Here is a 20,036-nt window from a genome sequence, read left to right as displayed (position 1 = left end):
TCAACTTAAAAGCACATGTGAACATCAGCGAAAAAATGTTTCTAAAGTTCTCTGAATCTCGGTGGGAATTTTTCATTGGCTCGTTCTATTGTAGTCTTTTTCTCAGGGATAAGACTTTCTAAGTCAATATTTTTATAAAAGTATGCCCTTTTTGTCGTCCACTAAATATGGTAGTCTTTGTTTCTTGAGTGGCCACGTGAGAACAGAAGGAAAATTTCTTCTCAGAGAAGACAGAGCAAAGGAATATATTCTTCTTGCCAGAGGTTATCGCAGCTTAATAACATGAAGGAATGTGAACTTCTCTAAACAAAATGTGCTATGCTTTCTGAAGTTGACACCCTTTGTTTAGTCTCATTAAATAGCTGGTAAAATGATCTAAGTTTGAGAGAAACACAAGCTGCAAGTGGCTGCTGCATGTGGCAGAAAAGAAGCCTGTGAGGGGAGCAGAGGCTTCTGGGAGGAGAAGTGTCCACAGTCAGGATGGATCACCTTTCTCTGCAGCTCCCCACTTCCAAGCCACACAGTTATCTATCTCAGTGGCACTGCTCTCTTCTCTCACTTATTTCCCCTAAACATATCCTTGCTTACCTTATTCCTATACCCTAGTTCCTGACTGGTGCAAACAGTTAAGTGCTCAACTACTAACCTAATGCTTGGAGGGATGAGTCTACCCAAAGGCACCTTAGGAGAAAGGCCTGTTGATCTATTTCTGAAAATCCTGTGAAGCACAGTCCTACTCTGACACACTTGGGGTCGCCACGAGTCAGAATTAACTCAACAGCATCTAGTAAACAGGTACCCCATCTATGTCTTCTTTTAATTAATTTTTTTTCTTGCACTTATGGAGTTACTTTTATATTTCTTTGCTGTTATGCTATAGTTATTCTATGTGTGGTTTGAAACCTTGACCACACTGAAATTAACTTGAAAGCAGAAGTTGGCACGCTTACACAACTTCGAAATGAAGGCAAGCCTGAGAAGATGATTCAGGCTTCACCTGTCTCCATTCAGCTTATGTCTGCGCTTTTTTTCCAGTCTTGATAGGCATCGGCAGCACTTGGGTGTTTAAGCCCCATTTAGGATCTTCTGAGAGTTTAATACTTGCTTTCAAGTTGGTTCCGAATCATCACGATCCCATGTGTTACAGTAGACCTGTGCTCCACGGGATTTTCAGTAGCTGACTTTTTGGAAGTTTGTCTCTAGGCCTGTCTTCCAGATGCCTCTGTGTGGACTCAAAACTCCAAACTTTTGATTAGTAGCAAGCATATTAACTGTTTGCACCATCCAAGGACTCCTCTGGGGGTTTAGACATCTCTATTTATTTACCAAATAGTTGAGAACTACTAAGGTGATGAACAACCATTCAGGTTTGCCCAAATCTGAGGGGTTTCTTAGGACACATGCTAAAACCAGCACTAAAACAAGTTGTCCTCAAGTCAGGTCCATTGGGTTTCCAGTGGATGATTTTTTGGAAGTAGATTACCATGCCTTTCTTCCCAGGTACCTCTGGATAGAGTCAAACTTCCAACCTTTTAGTGAGCAGCAGAGTGTGTTAACCATTTGCACCACCCAGGGACTCTCTGGGCAAATTGGGACAGTCGTTGTTGTTGTTAGGTGACGTCGAGTCGGTTCTGACTCATAGCAACTCTATGCACAACAGAACCAAACACTGCCCGGTCCTGAGCCATCCTTACAATCATTGTTATGCTTGAGCTCATTGTTGCAGCCACTATGTCAATCCACCTCATTGAGGGTCTTCCTCTTTTCTGCTGACCCTGTACTCTGCCAAGCATGATGTCCTTCTCCAGGGCTGGATCCATCCCAACAACATGTCCAAAGTATGTAAGACACAGTCTCGCCATCCTTCTGAGGAGCATTCTGGTTGCACTTTGTCCACGAAAGATTTGTTTCTTCTTTTGGCAGCCCACGGAATATTCAATATCCTTCACCAACAATATTCTTCACCAACACCACAAAGGCACCAACACCATAATTCAAAGGCACGTGTCTGTCAGTTTGTCGTACTGTGGGTGCTTGCATGTTGCTGTGATACTGGAAGCTATGCCACTGGTATTAAGATACCAGCAGGGTCACCCATGGAGGACAGGTTTCAGCTGAGCTTCCAGACTAAGACAGACTAGGAAGAAAGACCCGGCAGCCTACTTCTGAAAAGCATTAGCCAGTGAAAACCTTATGAATAGCAGCAGAACACTGTCTGATATAGTGCTGGAAGATGATCCCCCCAGGTTGGAAGGCACTCAAAATACAACTGGGGAAGAGCTGCCTCCTCATAATAGAGTTGACCTTAATGACAAGCTTTCAGGACCTTCATTTGCTGATATGGCACAACTCAAAACAAGAAGAAACGGCTGCAAACATCCATTTAAAGAAGCCCAGACAACTGATGCCTTTGGGACAGTTGGTCCCCCTATAAAGGGATGAAGATCAAGACCAAAACAGTCTGTCCATCTGTCTACTTTTGTCTTTCAATCCTAATTATTCCAAAATAAACCCTTATACTTTTGATGGATAGAGAATAAATAGATGTGATACTTATCCTTTTTATTTTTGATATGCCTCAGTTATTTCACTAGTAATGTGTGTTTAATAATAGGAAGTACCTCATAACAGTGATGTGAGAATGAAATGAGATAAAACATGTAAAGCACTTAATATACTGTCTGATACTAAAAAAAAACCCAAAAACTAAGTGCTCAATAAATGTTACCTATTGATTATTTTTCTTTGCATCCGAAGGTATTTTCTTCTTGGCTTCTTGAAATACTAATCTTTGGTGAACAAGGTTTCCCACTGGTGTCTCTAAGCTGCCAAGTGGTCTGATGGGAGCTACCATTTCCTGGAGCTTGGATGCCTTGTATCATTTCCTTCCAGCCCCAGGCCTGCTTAGCTGGCATGCTAATTGAATTTTCACTCTGGACTCAGGGGCTGCTTCTGGAGAGTTTTACCTGCTCAGCCGTGTTGTGAAGGTTAGCAGTTTCTCCACACTCCCATCCACGTGGCTGGAGAGGGATTCTACCTACCTTACTTCTGGATTCCTCTGTAAACTCTAATGATTCGTTCCCCAGTACGTTATGTGTTCCCAGACCCAGCAATTGATTTTTTTGAAATTAGCTTGCAGAAGCCAAATTTCCAAACCCTTTATCTAGTTTTCAGGCTTCAACATAAGGTTAATATTAGACAAAAACCCACTTCCTCTGGAAAATAAATTCTTTCCACCCACATACCCTCTTGGTCAAAGAAGGTTATAGCCTTATTCGTCACTTCAGCAATTGTCGCCCTTGGAATGGTTTTTAATTTGTTGACCAGTGAAAACAAAAAAAAAACAAAACCCTCTGGTTACAAAAGGATGTATGTTATATCCTCATTCAGTGCTCCTTGTGGTCTTATTTTCAGTTTCAGCCACTCATTTTGGTCTCAAAGACCAAGCCCTTTGCTCATTCTGTCTGTATATGCCAAATTGCATACATTGAAGGACTGCTGGCTTGTCCCAACATGTAATCTTTGAAAGCAAGCTGTTTCAGTCACATTAATAGACATTAAGCAGCATACAAGGTCACAAAATAAGTCAGTGAACTAACTGGAAACTCAACCCAAGACGGGTGACTCCCAACCCGGAACGTTGAAGTAGATCACACTTCCTTCCTCAGGGACAGCCTTACCACGGCAGGAAGGACCAGAGAGCAAGCCTCTAAATTATACATGACCGTTTGTCTCTTTTTCACTCCATGGCTAATTGAAGACTCAGGGGAGTTCTGGATTTTTTTTTTTTTTTTTTTCTCCTTCTTCTTTTTGCTTCATCTCAGATTGCCTCATTTGTCTTACAAGGGATCAGGAGGACATTGCAATTTAGTTTCATTAGGGCCCAGATGGAACCTGGTGGCCTCTGTGAATTCTCAGGCTTCCCAGTTCCGAGTCTTGGTTCACACTAAGGTGTGTGTTCATTTACTGTATGTCTGTTTGCTTGTTCGTTGGCCATTGTATAAAAATAAATAAGTTGTAAGTCAGACATAAGAGCCTTGCAGTTGATAGGGAAGGAATGTGGACGGCTGAAGGGAAGCCATCAAAATATTAAACTACCAAATATGGAAAATGCCAAAGTTAACCACCCTTAAGAATTTTAAGCGTGGAAGGAATCAAAGTTGGATTAGGCTTGACAACAAAAGTTCAGAGGTTTTTGTACCTTGTTTAGTTTGATAAAGATTAGGGCTCTGGAGACAGTGTGGGTCCAGGTTGCCAAAACCACAGTTCTACTTGGTGCAGTGACTCACAAATCATGTTTTCTACAGAATTTGAAAACAGAATTAGTACTGTATCTGACAATACGCTTTTCCCGCCCAGTCCTTATTTCATTTCCTCTTGCACAGCGCATGCTCAATTGTCTTTGAGAACTAAACACCGAAAATATTAATAAAATGTCCCCAATCATAAGGAAAGGATCCCTGGTGCCACAGTGGTTAAAGCGCTCAGCTACAAATTGAAAGTTCGGTGCTTCAAAGCCATCAGCTGCTTTGCAGGAGAAAGATGTGGCAGTCTGCTTCTATGAAGATTTACAGCCTTGGAAACCCTATGGGGCGATTCTGCTCTATCCTGTAGGGTCACTGGGTGTCGGAATTAACTCGGTGGCATTGGGTTTGGTTAATAAGGAAAAGTGATGACACCAGCTAACATAACAGTGGGATGATTCGTTGTTTCTTGATACACGTTTTGCTCTTTTCTACAAAGATATCAGCGTTGCTTATTTCCCAGGCCTTCTGTAGGAAAACACATCCCTCATTCCAAGAAAGTCCATTAAATATTAAGATGGAGAATGGGCTTAAGTTTGCTCATTCAGGTTTACAACAGCTAAAACCCTGCATTTCTTGCTTGGTCACTCCTATCTTCGGTAGAGTATGGGATTTGCAGGTTAGAAATTAGGAAGCTCAACGGGAAGGTTAACTTTGGGCGGCATCTAGTTGGCAGGGGGCATAATTGCGGATGGCAGTGATGCAAGAGGAGGTGTGCCTCAGGAACATGAAAAGGCGATATATACACAGGGAAGGGAAGTCAGAAGGAGCCCGGCCAGGACACTCTGGTGTGGAAAATCTAAGATAAAACAAAGAGAATACGGACATGCTGGGGTTTGGAGGAGGATGAAGTTTCAAAATTTTGGTTCAACACTGAGGCTGGGGTGTGATGCCTTTCTCCCCATTCTACAGGTGAGGACCTGGATCTCCTGAGAGGGCGAGGTGCCCAGTCATACCATTATTCAGAGGGTCTGCCTAGTTCAGTATCTGGATTTCCCGACTCCCTCCTTCATCTCTTTCCATTACAGCAGACTCTTTTTAGGGAAGAATAGAGCACTAGATGTTGGAGTCATACAAATATAATAATAGTAATAGAATTCCTTCCATCCAGAGGTCTTATTCTCTATCTCTTACATGGTGGGGCATTTCATCTTTAGTTTCTCCCAATATATGGTAGATTATAACAGTTAGGATACCACTTATTCTTGCAAAGAAAGCATTTTTATGAAGAATTTAGCAAAAAAAAAAAAAAATGGTAGAGACTAAGACATGGGAATAGTTTTAAGATAAATCATAAAGTGCCACTCCAGTTAGTATATTTATTTAGCTAATGTATGCAATTCAACTGTTTTATTTAGCTTTTACATTCTAAGTACTTCCAAATAGATTTACAACAGTCCATTCCTGATCCTCCATTTATTTCATTTATTGGTGTATGGCTATAAGGGTTTCTAAAACCAAAAAAAAAAAAGAAAACCCACTGCCATTGAGTCGATTCTAACTCATAGCGACCTTATAGGACAGAGTGGAACTGCCCCACAGGGTTTCCAAGACTGTAAATCTTTATGGAAGTAGACTGCCACATCTTTCTCCCAGCAAGGGCTCTTTTTTTTTTTTTTTTTTAATACTGTTAAATCACCCCTTTTAGATTCCTTACCTAATCAGCAGCTGGAGCAGCTTCCTCCCTTACAGTTTTCTTGGTTTCTACCTTTCATTGCTTCAGTCTATGCCCTGTGACTTGGCAACCTCTTTCAAAATGTTATCTGTCCTTTCCATAGCCTGTTCTGCTTTGCCCACCAGAGTGTCTTCTTAATAGGTTCTATTAAGCATTCAGTTTCACAAGACTGCCAGTGGCCACAGTGATGCAAAGTTTGTTAGAAAGGTGGAGGACAATGTCTTAGTTTGCTAGTGTTGCTGTAACAGAAATACCATAAGCAGGTGGCTTTAAAGAACAGAAATGTATTGTATCACAGTTCAGGAGGCTAGAAATCCGAATTCAGAGCACGGGTGATAGGCGAAGGCTCTCTTTGTTGGCTCTGTGGGAAGATCCTTGTCCCTTTCAGCTTCTGTAGCCCTGGTGGACCTTGATTTGTTGGCAGTGTTCACACGGCTTCTATCTTCCCCAGTTTGTGCTTCTTGTCTTTGTGCCCGTGCTGCTCCTTATAATTCAGACGTTATTAGGTTTAGCACACACCCTATACTGATATGGTCTCATTAACACAAGGAAAATTCCATGCCCAAACAGGATTACATCTAAAGCTATAGGGGTTAGGATTCCAACACATATTTTGGGGTGTCATAATTCAATCCTTAAAAGACAGGGAAGCACTGCTTGCCAACAGGCCAGCATCAAGCCTTCCTCTGCAAGAGAGGCCTTGAAGCACTGCATATAGCTGGACAGACCTCTTTGCCATGAGGCAGACAGCTCAGGTGCAAGGACGTGAGTCCACACTGGGCTGTTGAGGAGCTGTCGTGGCTTAGAAGCTTCCAGCCCCATAGGAGCCGCTGTGTCTGAAGGATGCATAGACAAAGCCACCACTGGATATGACAAAGAGTGTGTCAGTTTGAAAAGTCACGTTTATGGACACCCAAAGCTATGAAGAAGACCTTTTCAGATATTTAGAGTTTACTTCTAGTTCCTCTCAGGTTAGGCACAATTTGCCAATAAGGGGTCATTTTCCCCCGCTGTGGGTACTATTTCTAAACATAGTTGACATATTGTGTTTATCAGGAGACCAAAGGAACAGAGCCAGAACATTCACTGAAGGTCAAGTTCTCACACAGAAAGGGAAAAACTTTTACTACCTCTTTGCCAACACTCCTGCCTTATTGGCACCCTCTCTTCTCTCTTACTTGTTCTCAGGTATGACAGAGTATTGCCATTTGTAAGAGCACTGGAGTATTTTGAGACATTTTTACCAAGCATCTTGTACCTTTAACTTGATCAGGAGATAAGTTATGCTAATATTATATGCTTCTCTCCAAGTTTTAATCCCAGACACTGATGACATGTTTGATGCCATCATTAGTAAAAGTTGTGCATAATGCCTGCATGATGGATTCACTCTTTCGGAAACTCTCTTCACTAGTACAGTGGTGTGTTCTGCGTAACATCCTGATGCATACATTAAAGCAGTAGATTAAGACTGAAATATATTTATCGTAATCATAACAAGAGTTGGTTTGTCCATAGCATTTATTTAGAGGACCCAGTGTGTCATGCCCTGTTGAGAACACTGGATTCATGGTGAAAAAGACAGGTAAAGTCTCACCTTTGGGGAGCCTACACTTGGTTGGGACAGATTATTAACAGGTTAACAAGTAAGTATTTAATATAATTTAGTTATAGTCAGGTAATGGTATAGATAGTAATGAAGAAGTCCCTGGAGTCCTGGTGGTGCAGCGGTTAAGAGCTCAGCTGCTAACCAGAAGGTCAGCAGTTCAAATCCATCAGCCACTCCTTGGAAACCCTATGGCGCAGTTCTAGTCTGTCTTATAGGGTCACTATGAGCCTAAATCAACTCAATGGCAGAGGCTTTGGTTTGGGGTTTAGGGAGTCCCTGGGTGGTACAAATGCTTAACATTCTTAGCTTCTAACCAAAAAGTTTGGAGGTTTGAATTCATCCAGAGATGCCTTGGAAGAAAGGCCTGGTGATCTACTTGTGAAAAATCAGCCGTTGAAAACCCTATGGAGCACACTTCTCCTGTGACACGCGTGGGGTCACCATGAGTCAGAGTTGTCTCAGCAGCAACTGGTTTAACTGGTTGGGAGCCACGGAGTGGGGAGGCAAGGGAGCCATGGAGTGGGGAGGCAAGGGAGCCACGGAGTGGGGAGGCAAGGGAGCCACGGAGTGGGGAGGCAAGGAAGGGCTGCTTTAAAGAGGTGTCAGCCGTCTATCATAGAGCCGTGGCTTGAGTTGAGACCTGAGGGGTAAGAAACTAACAGCCTTGCAAAGGCAGGAGGAGGATCATTCCAGGAGAGGCGAGAGCAAACAGAAGTGCCCAGAGATTGGAGAGTGCTTGATAGATATATAAAGAAAACACCGATAACGAATGTTATACCTATTGCCAATATTTGTTGGACTTACTCTTTCCCTGGTGCTATAAACCCCGTTGCCATTGAGTGGATCCTGACTCATAGGGACCCTATACAGCAGAGTAGAATTGCCCTATAGGGTTTCCAAAGAGCAACTAGTGGATTTGAACTGCCAACCTTTTGGTTAACAGCCTTAGCTCTTAACCACTGCACCACCAGGGCTCCAAAACTAAACCCACTGGCGTCAAGTTAATTTCAACTCGAAGCAACCCCATAGGGTTCCCAAGCCTCTAAATCTTTGCAGAAGTAGGCTGCCACATATTTCTCCCTCAGAGCCACTGGTGGTTCCTAATCGCTGAACTTTCTGATTGGGAGTCCATGGCTTTAACCACTGTGCCACTAGGGCTCCTCCTGGTGCTAGGCTCAGTGCTTTATGCTCGTTCTCTCATTTGTTTTTCAAACCACTTAAAAGATTTTACAGATGAGGAAAGTGAGGCCTAGAGAGATTAGACAACTTGCCATAAGTTGCATGTTGCTATTATGTGCCCTCGAGTTGATCCTGACTCATAGCGGAGCCTATGACTGAGCAGAACTGCCCCATACAGTTTCCTAGGTTGTCATCATTATGGGAGCAGATAGCGGGTCTTTTCTCCAGAGCCTCTGGTGGATTCAAGCCACTGACCTCTCAATTAGCAGCCAAGCACTTGACCACTGAACCACCAGGATGACTTTTAAATCATCTAAGTTTTAGATTTCATATTTAAGATTTGAACCCAGGTCCAAAGCCTAAAGCACTCTTCTCAAGCTAAATCTAGAGGTTTTTTTAGAATCAAATTGCTACTGCTGCCTTCTGTCCCACCAGAACTTCTGAAAAGCTGAGTGAGGCCACAAACAACAAAAAAGATGATGCCAAGAGTGATGGAGGGAAAAAAAAAAAAAAAAAAAAGCACATGTATTTGGCCAAGCCAGCATTACTTTGCAGGCTATTAGCTACATTAGCTACAGTTAAATATTTAACACTTTTGAAAGCCCCAGGTTGATGACATTTTCAAATTGCCAATTTCTGTTTACTTTGGGGTAGACTGCAATATTACTGTGTACAAAAACAGTCAGCCCAGCCTTACTCTGCTTGAAACAAGTGGTTCGCTCCTAACATCCAAGGCAGAAGTTGGCGAACGTTGTCTAAACAAATCGGTTTCAACAGAATTTTAAAGTGACTTAGTGATATGTTGCTGTCAGAAGTTAATTCTCTGAAAAGTCGCAAAATTCTGTAGCATGACTCATTATTTGCTGCCCATTTAAGTAGAAAATAATTGGCTTTTTTAATGTAGGGCTGCAGCCAGAAACAACAAATCCCTTTTGGAAAATGCACAATTCAGTTTCACTCGCTTTTAAAACCTTTTCTTTTTTTTTTTCATTTTTACTAGGCAGTGCCCTGAAGAGACAAACACCCAAACTTCTTTTCACTGAAAATTATTTATAAAGAACACAATCTAGATAATTTCTCAGTTATACCTTAAAGCTTTAGGAGATTGCATTTCATTATTTTATTATTGATGTTGTTGTTAGCTGCCTTTGAGTTTGCTCGGACTCATGGACGTCTTCTGTATAATAGAATGAAACGTTGTCCAGTCCTGAGCCTTTTTCATGATTGTTGGTATGTTTGAGTCCATTATGGCAGCCATGTGTCAATCCATCTCATGGAGGGTTGCCCTCATTTTCTTTGGTCCTCTACCTTACCAAAGATGATGTCTTTTTCTAGCAATTGGTTTTTCCTGATGAGGTGTCCGAAGTAAGTCACCCGAAGTCTTATCATCCTGTCTTCTAAAGATCATTCTGGTTGTAATTCCTCTAAAACTAATCTGTTCACTCATCTGGCAGTCCAAAAACTCATTGCTGTCAAGTCAATTCTGACTCATACTGACCCTATAGGACAGAGTAGAACTGCCCCATAGGGGTTCCAAGGAGCAGCTGGTGGATTCGAACTGTCAAACTTTTTGGTTAGCAGCCATAGCTCTTAATCACTGTGCCACCAGGGCTCTGTCAGTCCACAGTATATTCAATTTTCTTTGCCAACATCACAGTTTGAACAGATCAATTTTTTTTTTTCTGTGTTCCTTTTTCATTATCCAACTTTGCATGCATATGAAGCTATTGAAAATACCATGACTTGGGTCACGTGGGCTGTAGTCATCAAAGTGACATCGTTGTTTTTTTTTTTAACTTTAAAGAGGTATTTTGCAGCAAATTTGTCAAATGCAATACATTGCTTAATTTCTTGACTGCTGATTCCATGGACTGTTGGTTGATTGTTAATTCAAGTAGAACGAAATTGTTGCCAACGATTATTGTTAGTAGATCTCATTTGCTGAACAATCACTCTGTGCAGGCAGTATTTTAAGCACGTTAAAAACTTTGAAATATATACTTAGAATATCTTCATGATACGGATGAGCCAGCTGAGTCCAAGAGAAGTTAAGCAATTTGCTTCAGACACATGGGGGCAAATAGAACTCAAGCTCTTGGACTCCAGAGCCTATTCTTTTACCACCTCACCAAACTGTCTACAGAAGGGAGTCCATAGCGTGTTGTTTTGAGGCCCAGTATCATACTGGCACAATCAACTAATATTACATGAATCCATCATTATGTCCCAAGTCGATCTTTACATGATGTATCTATTCAGATACATATATTCTCTTTTAAAGCCAGCACACATTTATACACCTTCCCTCTCTTAGTTATCTAGTGCTGCTATAACAGAAACACCACAATTGGATGGCTTAAACAAACAGAAGCTCTCACAGTTTAGGAGGCTGGAAGTCTGAATTCAGGGTGCCAGCTCTAGGGGAAGGCTTTATCCCTCTGTCAGCTGTGGGGGAAGGTGCTCATCAATCTTCCACTGGGTCTAGAGGTTTTCAGCATAGAGTCCCTGGGTCCAAAGGACGTGATTAGTTCCTGACTCTTCTTTCTTGGTGGTAGGAGGTCCCTCTCTCTCTCTCTCTCTTTGCTTTCTCTCTCCTTTTATCTCTTGTAAGATAAAAGTTGATGCAGGCTGCACCCCAGGGAAACTCCCCTTATATTTGATCAGGGCTGGGACTTGAGTAAGAATGTTACATCCCACCCTAATTCTCATTAACATTACCTGATCCTGCATTATTAACATAATGGAAGTTCAGTCCCAAATGGGACCATAACCACAGGCATGGAGTCTAGGACTTATAACACATCACAAAATGACTTATAACACATCAAAAAATATAGGAGGATAATTAGATCACAAAATGGTGGACAACCACCCAGTACTGGGAATAATGGCCTAGCTAAGTTGACACGTATTTTGGGGGAACACAGTTCAATCCATAACAGTCTCTTAGAAGCGTCTTCACTGGATGAAGTTTGAAAATTCCCCTTTGGTAGACAATTACTAGGTCAGTTGCACTGCTTGTGTACATGACATAAGAACATCTCATTCAGGCTTACCTTGTTCCTGTTAAACTAGCAGCCCCATCCCATTCCCTGTTGATTGGTTGGCAGGCTTTCAGACATGTCAGGTGGCTATGGAGGTCATAAGAATATGGGTCATTGTTTCAGCAAATAATGCCCAGTTACCCACAGCACAGTTATGCTAATACTATGATTAAGCACACTTTGAGTTTAAGTAAAGCTAAGATTTATATGGCTCTTGCCTCTTCCCTGTCTGGTTTCTTTACCCATAAAGCTAACGCCCATATGGCTTCCTTATCCATATAAAAAAAATATATATATAGACACCTCTAATAGTAGACAATGGAACTTAAACCCATACCTGGCTAGGCCTAAAGATGGTGGACTTCTGAAAACAATAAAATAAAAAAAAGCAAAACACTTTTTCCCATTTTCCATCCTTCTGACCCTAGCCCAGTTATGTATCTTCTGTGCATCTGTGGCTTCCTAGTTGTCATCTTATGCTGTTGTTGTTGTTTTGCTGCTGTTGAGTTGATTCCAACTCATAGCAACCCTACAACACAGAGTAGAACTACCCTATAGCGTTTCCTAGGCTGTAAATCTTTACCTACTTCGGACATGTTATCAGGAGGGACCAGTCCCTGGAGAAAGACATCATGCTTGATAAAGTAAACGGTCAACGAAAAAGAGGAAGACCCTTAACGAGATGGATTAACACAATGGCTGCAACAATGGGCTCAGCATAGTGTCTTACTTATCTAATACTGCTATAACAGAAATCTCACAAGTGGTTGCCTTTAACAAAGAGATGTTTATTCTCTCACAGTCTAGGAGCTAAAAATCTGAATTTAGGGTGCCAGCTTCAGGGAAAGGCTTTCTCTGTCAGCTCTGGTGGAAGGTCCTTGTCATCGATCTTCCCCTGGACTAGGAGCTCCTCAGTGCAGGGACTCTGGGTCCAAGGGACACATTATTCCCCCGGCTGTTGTTTCTTAGTGGTACAAAGTCCCCTTATCTCTCTGCTGGCTTCTCTCTTTTACGTCTCAAAAGAGATTGACTTAAAATGCAACCTAATCTTGTAGATTGAGTCCTGTCTCATTAACATAACTGCCACTAATCCCACCTTGTTGACATCATAGGGTAGGATTCACAACACACAGGAAAATCACATCAGATGACAAAATGGTGGACAATCACACAATACTGGGAATCATGGCCTAGCCAAGTTGATACAAAGATTGTGAGAATGGCACAGGACCTGGTAATGTTTTGTTCTGATGTACATAGGATCACCATGAGCCAGAACCAAATCGACAGCACTAGATCTCCCTGGGACCTGCTACTGGGTTCGAACCAAGGTTCTCACACAGGTGCTGGGAGTTAGGTTCTCAAGCAAAAGCTAATTTCTTCTCCAAGGCCTGTTGCCTGCTTTCTTCCTTTCTCCACTTTTCTGTGTTATCTTTTATATTTTGTCACTTCCTTGCATTTCCTAACTTATGAGTCGGAGTGTACTGAACAGCTACTGCTGGTTTTATGTTGCCTAAGATTGACACTTAATACATTATCTAAGCCAGGTTGCCTTTCCTTTGCCCAAATAATGCTTCCAGACTTATCACACATTACATTCTAGCCTTTTCTTGGGCGTTCCTACATGCTCTATTACTGCTTCTTTGTTGTCAAAGAGGATTTATTGGTTGCTTAACACAATTATTTCATTAAGTGAATGGCTTAGAGATTCATTTGGTTTTATTTTATTACCGGCTTGGGGAAAAGAAATGCAGCTTTTATTAGGAGAATATGCCAAAAAATAGAAGCTGTACCTATAGACTTTATTTTTATGATTTATTTCTCTATATAGCAATTAAATTATTTTACAGGATTACTTCAATACATTTAATTGCTGCCTTGAGAATTCCAGAGCTAATGTGTGCGATGTTTACTTCTAATGCCAACTGTATTCTGAATCAGTGAATCACAGTCATCCATGTATCTGTATCTATGTCTATATCCGTATCTATTTTAGACCAGCTAAGAAAAAAAAAATTTTTTTTTGTCCCTTTAATTAAGTTTGAGTTGCTATAAAACAAAACAAAACAAAACAAACAAAAAATCAAAAACAAACTACATACTACTAAAATATATTAAGGGAAAAGCAAGTTATCAAGTCCATCGGACCTTCATTTATAATGCCAGAGGAATACTCAGTGTAAGTGAGATCTTGAAAGAGGAGCCAAAGGTGAGTTTTTTCAATGCTGGTAATTAATTCTTGCTTTGCATAGGCTAATTGAGGGCAATCATTGAATACTTGATGTCATTTCATTTCTGAGCTGTCAATGGGACTACAGCCTGCTTTCCCTGTTTAATCTGTTAACCTGCGTGCTTTCCTCTGCTGGTAGAGGGCTGTTAACCATAGACGGGCACCAAGAACTTTGTTCTTTTTTGTGAACGTCAGTATTTTTTTCTTCAATAGGATGTTGTTCCCCTTTGACAGAATTTTATTTTAGTAACATCTCTGTTAAGGCTCAAACAAACAAAAGCAGTAGCAACTTTTTGTACTCTGAGGACCAAAATGAAAAGAGTGAAATATAAGATGATATCTTGGGCAGCCTGATGTATATGACAGACTAACCAATGCTCAGATGCATGGAAATCCAGTCATTTATTCAGCAAATTGTTACTGAGTATTTACTAAGTTACTTGCATTGCGTTAAGTATTGGAGACGGAGTAAAGGGACATTCACCCTGCTTTAAGCAGCTCACAGACCACTGATGAGGGAAGGGGTGGCATCAGTGTCGCTGTTAAGATATGGCCCTCCACACCATTGGTAATTTTCTTGGGTACTCCCTTTCATTATTCTTGTACTGTACCTCCCCTAAGCTTCTGTCCCTAGGACAAGTCAGTTATGTCACCTTCCCCAGCCTCTGCCTAACACTCTTCTTTTTCTCACTTCTAGCCCCTACCTAGAAAAAAACACATTTCAAGTAAATGAGTTAATTGGCACTGGTTCAGCCCATTTGCCAAGTCTTCCCCATGGGCTAATATGTGTTGATATGTGCGTTGAGATTCTCCACTGGCTGGATACATTTGCCTCAATGGCCGGTGAGATTGAGGCTGTTTTCTTCCACTGAATAACACAGAAGTGCAACAATTTCAAGCTGAAGAAATCATTTTCTTCTAAAAGAAAATTGCGATAAACATTTTTCTTTTTTTCCTTAAATCCTTGCCAATCTTAATCTCACCACACCTAGCATTTTACAGTTTTTTTCAAATTTTATATTTACTTGAAGAATATGATTTTCCTTCCCATATTGTTTATTATTTTTATCACTTTCTTTGCATAGTCTTACGTGTTCTTAGAGACAAAGGACCAAGACTAATAATTTTGTAAAATGCCCAGAACTGAATGCCGTGGCTAACACAGTGGAGGAACTGAATTCGTTGGGCTGAATTCAATCTGGGTCTTTAATCAATGTTAATTACTGTTTTTCTACATGCAAAATAACTTATATCCCCAGTAGCCATCTAACATACCTAATGACAGCCAGGTTTGTTTCTTCAACTCTTTCTGGAGTCTATAGTTAACAATCAGTGATGACTTATTTATAATTTATGTGAAGACGAGGTATTTTAGAAAAAAAAAAAATACAAAGCATCAAAGTATCCAGGTACTGGTAGAGTACATCACTTGCCTGAAGTGGTAGTAATGCTGTGACTATACGGTGAAGAGGGCACTCCTGTATTTCATTATTATCCATCACGATATGATGAGATTCCGCTCTCGTGTTTCAATTTCAGAGAGATGTTTTTATAATCCCCCAAATACCCAAATGGCTTATGTTAGCATAGTCCTATGTTGTTTTTGCCCCAGTGTTCTCTGTGTCTCATTTTTTGTGTGGACCAGTTCTTTGTCCTTTTGACAGTCAGGATGACAACGCCCTTTAAATTGTGAATTTGAACATTGGAGACCACATCGTTCCTCAGTTCATCCAACAGTGCCTTGCACCTACCTTACAACATATGTGTGGGAAATGACCACCCTGCATCATCTGAAGGACCTTTTTACTATTCTTCTCTGTGGAGGAAGACCATCCTGGGCTTTTCTTCAGGCCCCCGAATGTGCTCATATGACCCCTAGAACTAGAAGACATGCTAATCTCCACTGGTGGAGATTGTAGGATGGGGCTGAGGACATTTTTCTTTCCTTTATAAATCTCAGGAATGGAAGTTATCTTAGCCTAATAATGTCTAATCAGACATAAAAGTCACTGAGAAGTGTGAGAAAGAAAAGCAGGAATGGGTTCAGGACCAAAAAAAAAGTATATTTTTCCTGAAAATGTAAAGAAAATATCTATATTAGTCAACTTAGAATTAAATATGCATGTATCAAATTCATTCATTGAAAACTTAAAAGAAAAAGAGCAAAACAGGAAAGGAAAAGAGTGTTTTCCTCAAGGTATATCACCATAGGCTACCCACATAGTCAATTACGTCTCCCCATATCCGGTTTCATTAGCTATTGTAAACAATAAGTTCTGCCATCATTGTGGATTTCTTTTTTCCGATTTCCTCATCTTCAAATGACCCCTGGCTTCATCAAATTGTTAGAAATAGCATATAAAACAACCCCTGAAGCCTGCTCTAAACGGGTACACAGTATTCTTCATTATTAAACAGCTGGCACTACAGCTATATGAAATTTCATTAAATTAACTTTAATGGCTTAACAATTCAAAAAAAGACCATAAAATGCTAAGACGTAACTTCTACCCTACCTAAGATCATGCCTATTGGCATTGTGGATGTTTGAAGCAAGTCTTGGAGAGATTCAATAATGAATGTATTCTTAACTTAGAATCTTATGTTGGGCATCACCTTTATTTTTCTTTGTTATTCTGCTTCTTAATATAGTGAACATTTATCAGCATGAACTAACTAGATTTTATATAATAAAATAGTGTTTTTTATTTTCATTTGACTTGATCTTATGGAGTGAGAATTTATTTATTGATGACCTACACTCTTGTAAAGTACTATTGTAGGCAAGAATGGGGTAAAAAATAATAATAGTCATAATTTTCAAGGGTTTTACAGACAAAACGAAATATATATTAATATTTTAATTGCCTGTTCTTTACTTACAAAAGGGTTTCACATCGTTATTTCAACCCTGTGAAGCCTGTAGAAATTATTCCCATTTTCTAGATGAAGAAGTGGGGGCTCAGAGATGAGGAAACAACTTGCCGACGGTAGCATAGTCACAGGCAGGTCCGAGACCTGGATTTCGTGCCGGTTCAGAACCGTCTACACTATATTCTCTTACTGGGAGTTCAGGCCCTGAAAACGTGTGCGTGAGAAGCATTTGCAATTAGGAAAGGAGGGCAAAGGGCATTAGTGAGATTAGGAATGACTTTATAGGGTGGTCCCCCAGATCAGGATGATGTAGTTAATCCTCTAAGTGTATCTCAGGCTGCCTGTCTGAGCCATACTGTGATACAGGACAGATGAACCAGGGTTAGTACATCAAGAAAATCCTATACCCACCTTTCCTCAGTGTGTACACAGGTAAATATTTTCTCTTTCAGGAGCAGTACATTTGTATTAATATTCTTTTAATAACAGAAAAATATACAGGACAACATGATAAATATACTCAAACTCACCACTTATCCCTGATCTTCTGCAAAGTCACATCCAAGGCCCCAGCCTAGAGGAGAAGCCCCGGCTGCTCTCGCCCACCGCGCCCGTTCTGCATCCTACATTCAAATGCCTAGATACTTCTCTCTCAACCTGCAAACATGTCTGTGCTTCGTTATTTTCCTGATTCTGTTCCCGCTGTCTAGAATACTCTCGCTGCTCTTTGCTGCTTACGTGAAAGCGATTCCTCCTGCAAGCTCTTGCTCACCTCCCTAGCTACAATGAATTGCCTTTACATCTCTGTGCCCATACCATTTGTTTTATGCCAGAAAAAAAAAAAGACTAACTCAACACTCAAAATAAAACCAAACCTGTTGCTATTGAGTCAATTCTGACTCATAGTGACCGTATATGAGAGTAGAACGGCCACATAGTGATTCTAAGGAGCGGCTGGTGGATTTGCACTGCAGACCTTTCGGTGAGCAGCCAAATGCTTAGCCACTGTACTACTGGGACTCACACTAATGAGCTGTAAATGTTCCAGGGTCTTCAAACATACCACAAAGTCCTTGAGAACATGGATCATGTCTGTTCCTCACTGTAGTGTCCCTGTGAGCACAATGTAGTGTAGTCGGCTTCTGTAAAGATTACAGCCTTGGAAACCCAACAGGGCAGTTCTACCCTGTCCTATAGGGTCGCTATGAGTCGGAATCAACTTGATGACAAGTCGGGGTTTGGTTGGTTCTTGCATAATGTAGCATCTATAAAATGAATATTTAACAGAATAATGCACAGGCAATCATAAGGAGGGTAGGAGTATGGCCTGAAATGGAATGACAGACATAACAGGTTTAATTCATGGCCTAGAAAGAACTGCTTGTCCTGTGTTGGAGAACTATGGGAAGCAATACTTGTCTGTGTCCGGCTCACAGAGCAAAGCAATGAAAACACCAACTAGTTGCCACCAAGTTCATTCTTACTCATGACAACCCCCTGTGTCAGAAGAGGCCTGTGCTCTATAGGGCTTTCAAAGGTTGATTTTTTTAGAAGATTGCCAGGCCTTCCTTCTGAGGTGCCACTGAGAGGACTGGAACCTCCAATGTTTTGGTCAGCAGCTGAGCACACAAGGCCAAGAGAATTGAATATTTGCCTCTACTTAACTGACTAGAGCAGAGACACCCTGCAGATTTATTAGTTGTTGTTTTCTTCCATCCATCAAAACTGTTCTTCGCTTCCAAGATCACTGAGAAAACAAAGAGGTAGGTGACTTCCACTTATGTAACACTCCCCAGCTGAGGAGGCATTTCTCAGCCCCTTTCTCAAACACGCGCTTGTGCAGCCATAGTTTTGCTGCTCATACTAACTTCCAGTGAAAGCACAAACCTTTCAGCTTCTCTCCTAGATGTCAAGGACACTTTTAAGGCTGAGGTTTATTTTGAGCTCTTTGTATCTATTTCAGGAGGTTAGTCTGAAAGATTTTCTTCTATTCCCAAACCCTCTTTTTTTTTCTGTATTCCTCATGGAAATGACTTGTAATTTCTGTGCATACTTGAGAAAAATTCTCAATGTTGCCTTAAATTCATACTTGAATTTCTTCGTAAAATGGAAGTAGAATCAAGTCAATAACGTTTTCCTTGAAATGGGTGGATGATGGCACAATGTGGCCTCAACATATAAACAAATAACCACAGTTGAGATGCAGGTTGTGTCTGAAAGGCATAGGATTTCGGAGGGGACAGATTTACCCCCGGAGGATGTAAATTCAAGCTTGGCTTTGTATGATAAATAAATCGAATTTAAGTGGAAATGGCAAGGCACCTGGAAAAACTTGAACAAAGATAAAAAGTCTAAAAGGGAGCATGCATTTAAGATTAACTAGTATTCTCGTTCACTTGAGGATTTTGTAGGCATTAACTAAGTGCCTTGATTAACCAGGTGGCATTAAGTATCCGCCAGCAAAAGGGTATATTTTTCTCTAGGACGTCAGTGGTTGGAACGTTCAAATTATGACTCCAGGTGACAAATCTGGCAGCATCAGAAGACTAGAAGCAAGGGAATCATTTCAAAGCCCTTTTGATTATCCAGATATGAGGGACGAGGGCCTGTATTAGTGTGGAAAGAAAGACATATATTAAAGAGAGGGTGATAAATGGAGTAGAAAAGAAAGATATATTCTTTCAAGAAATTTCATAAGTTTTGAAAATGTATTGCAATGGTTCTCAAAATTTGGCATACATCATGGTCACCTGGGGATTTCTTTAAATGGCCTATTGGCTGAATACTTTTTTTCTGAAGGTCTGGGTGGAGGCTCGCGAATTAATATTTTAAACAAATGCCTCAATTGTTTCTGGGACAGGCGGTGCATGAATCTCAGTTTGAGAAGCACCGACTCAGTAGATGTTGGAGGGAGGAAAGAAAAGTGAGGGGATCTGGAGTCATCAGAGAATGCTACTACACAATTCACTGCACCATTTTCTGATTTTAAACTTTGTTCACGAGCTGTTTGTTGATTTCATTTGGCAGAATAAATAAAGGAGGTTCACCAAGAAATTTTGAAAACAGAGAGTAATGAGGGGAAAAAATGCCCCCATTAAGATGTATTATAACAATGTAGCAC

The sequence above is a fragment of the Loxodonta africana genome, chromosome 17, assembly GCF_030014295.1.
Source record: "Loxodonta africana isolate mLoxAfr1 chromosome 17, mLoxAfr1.hap2, whole genome shotgun sequence".
NCBI classification, from domain to species: Eukaryota; Metazoa; Chordata; class Mammalia; order Proboscidea; family Elephantidae; genus Loxodonta; species Loxodonta africana.
Note: the sequence above shows the minus strand (reverse complement) of the source record.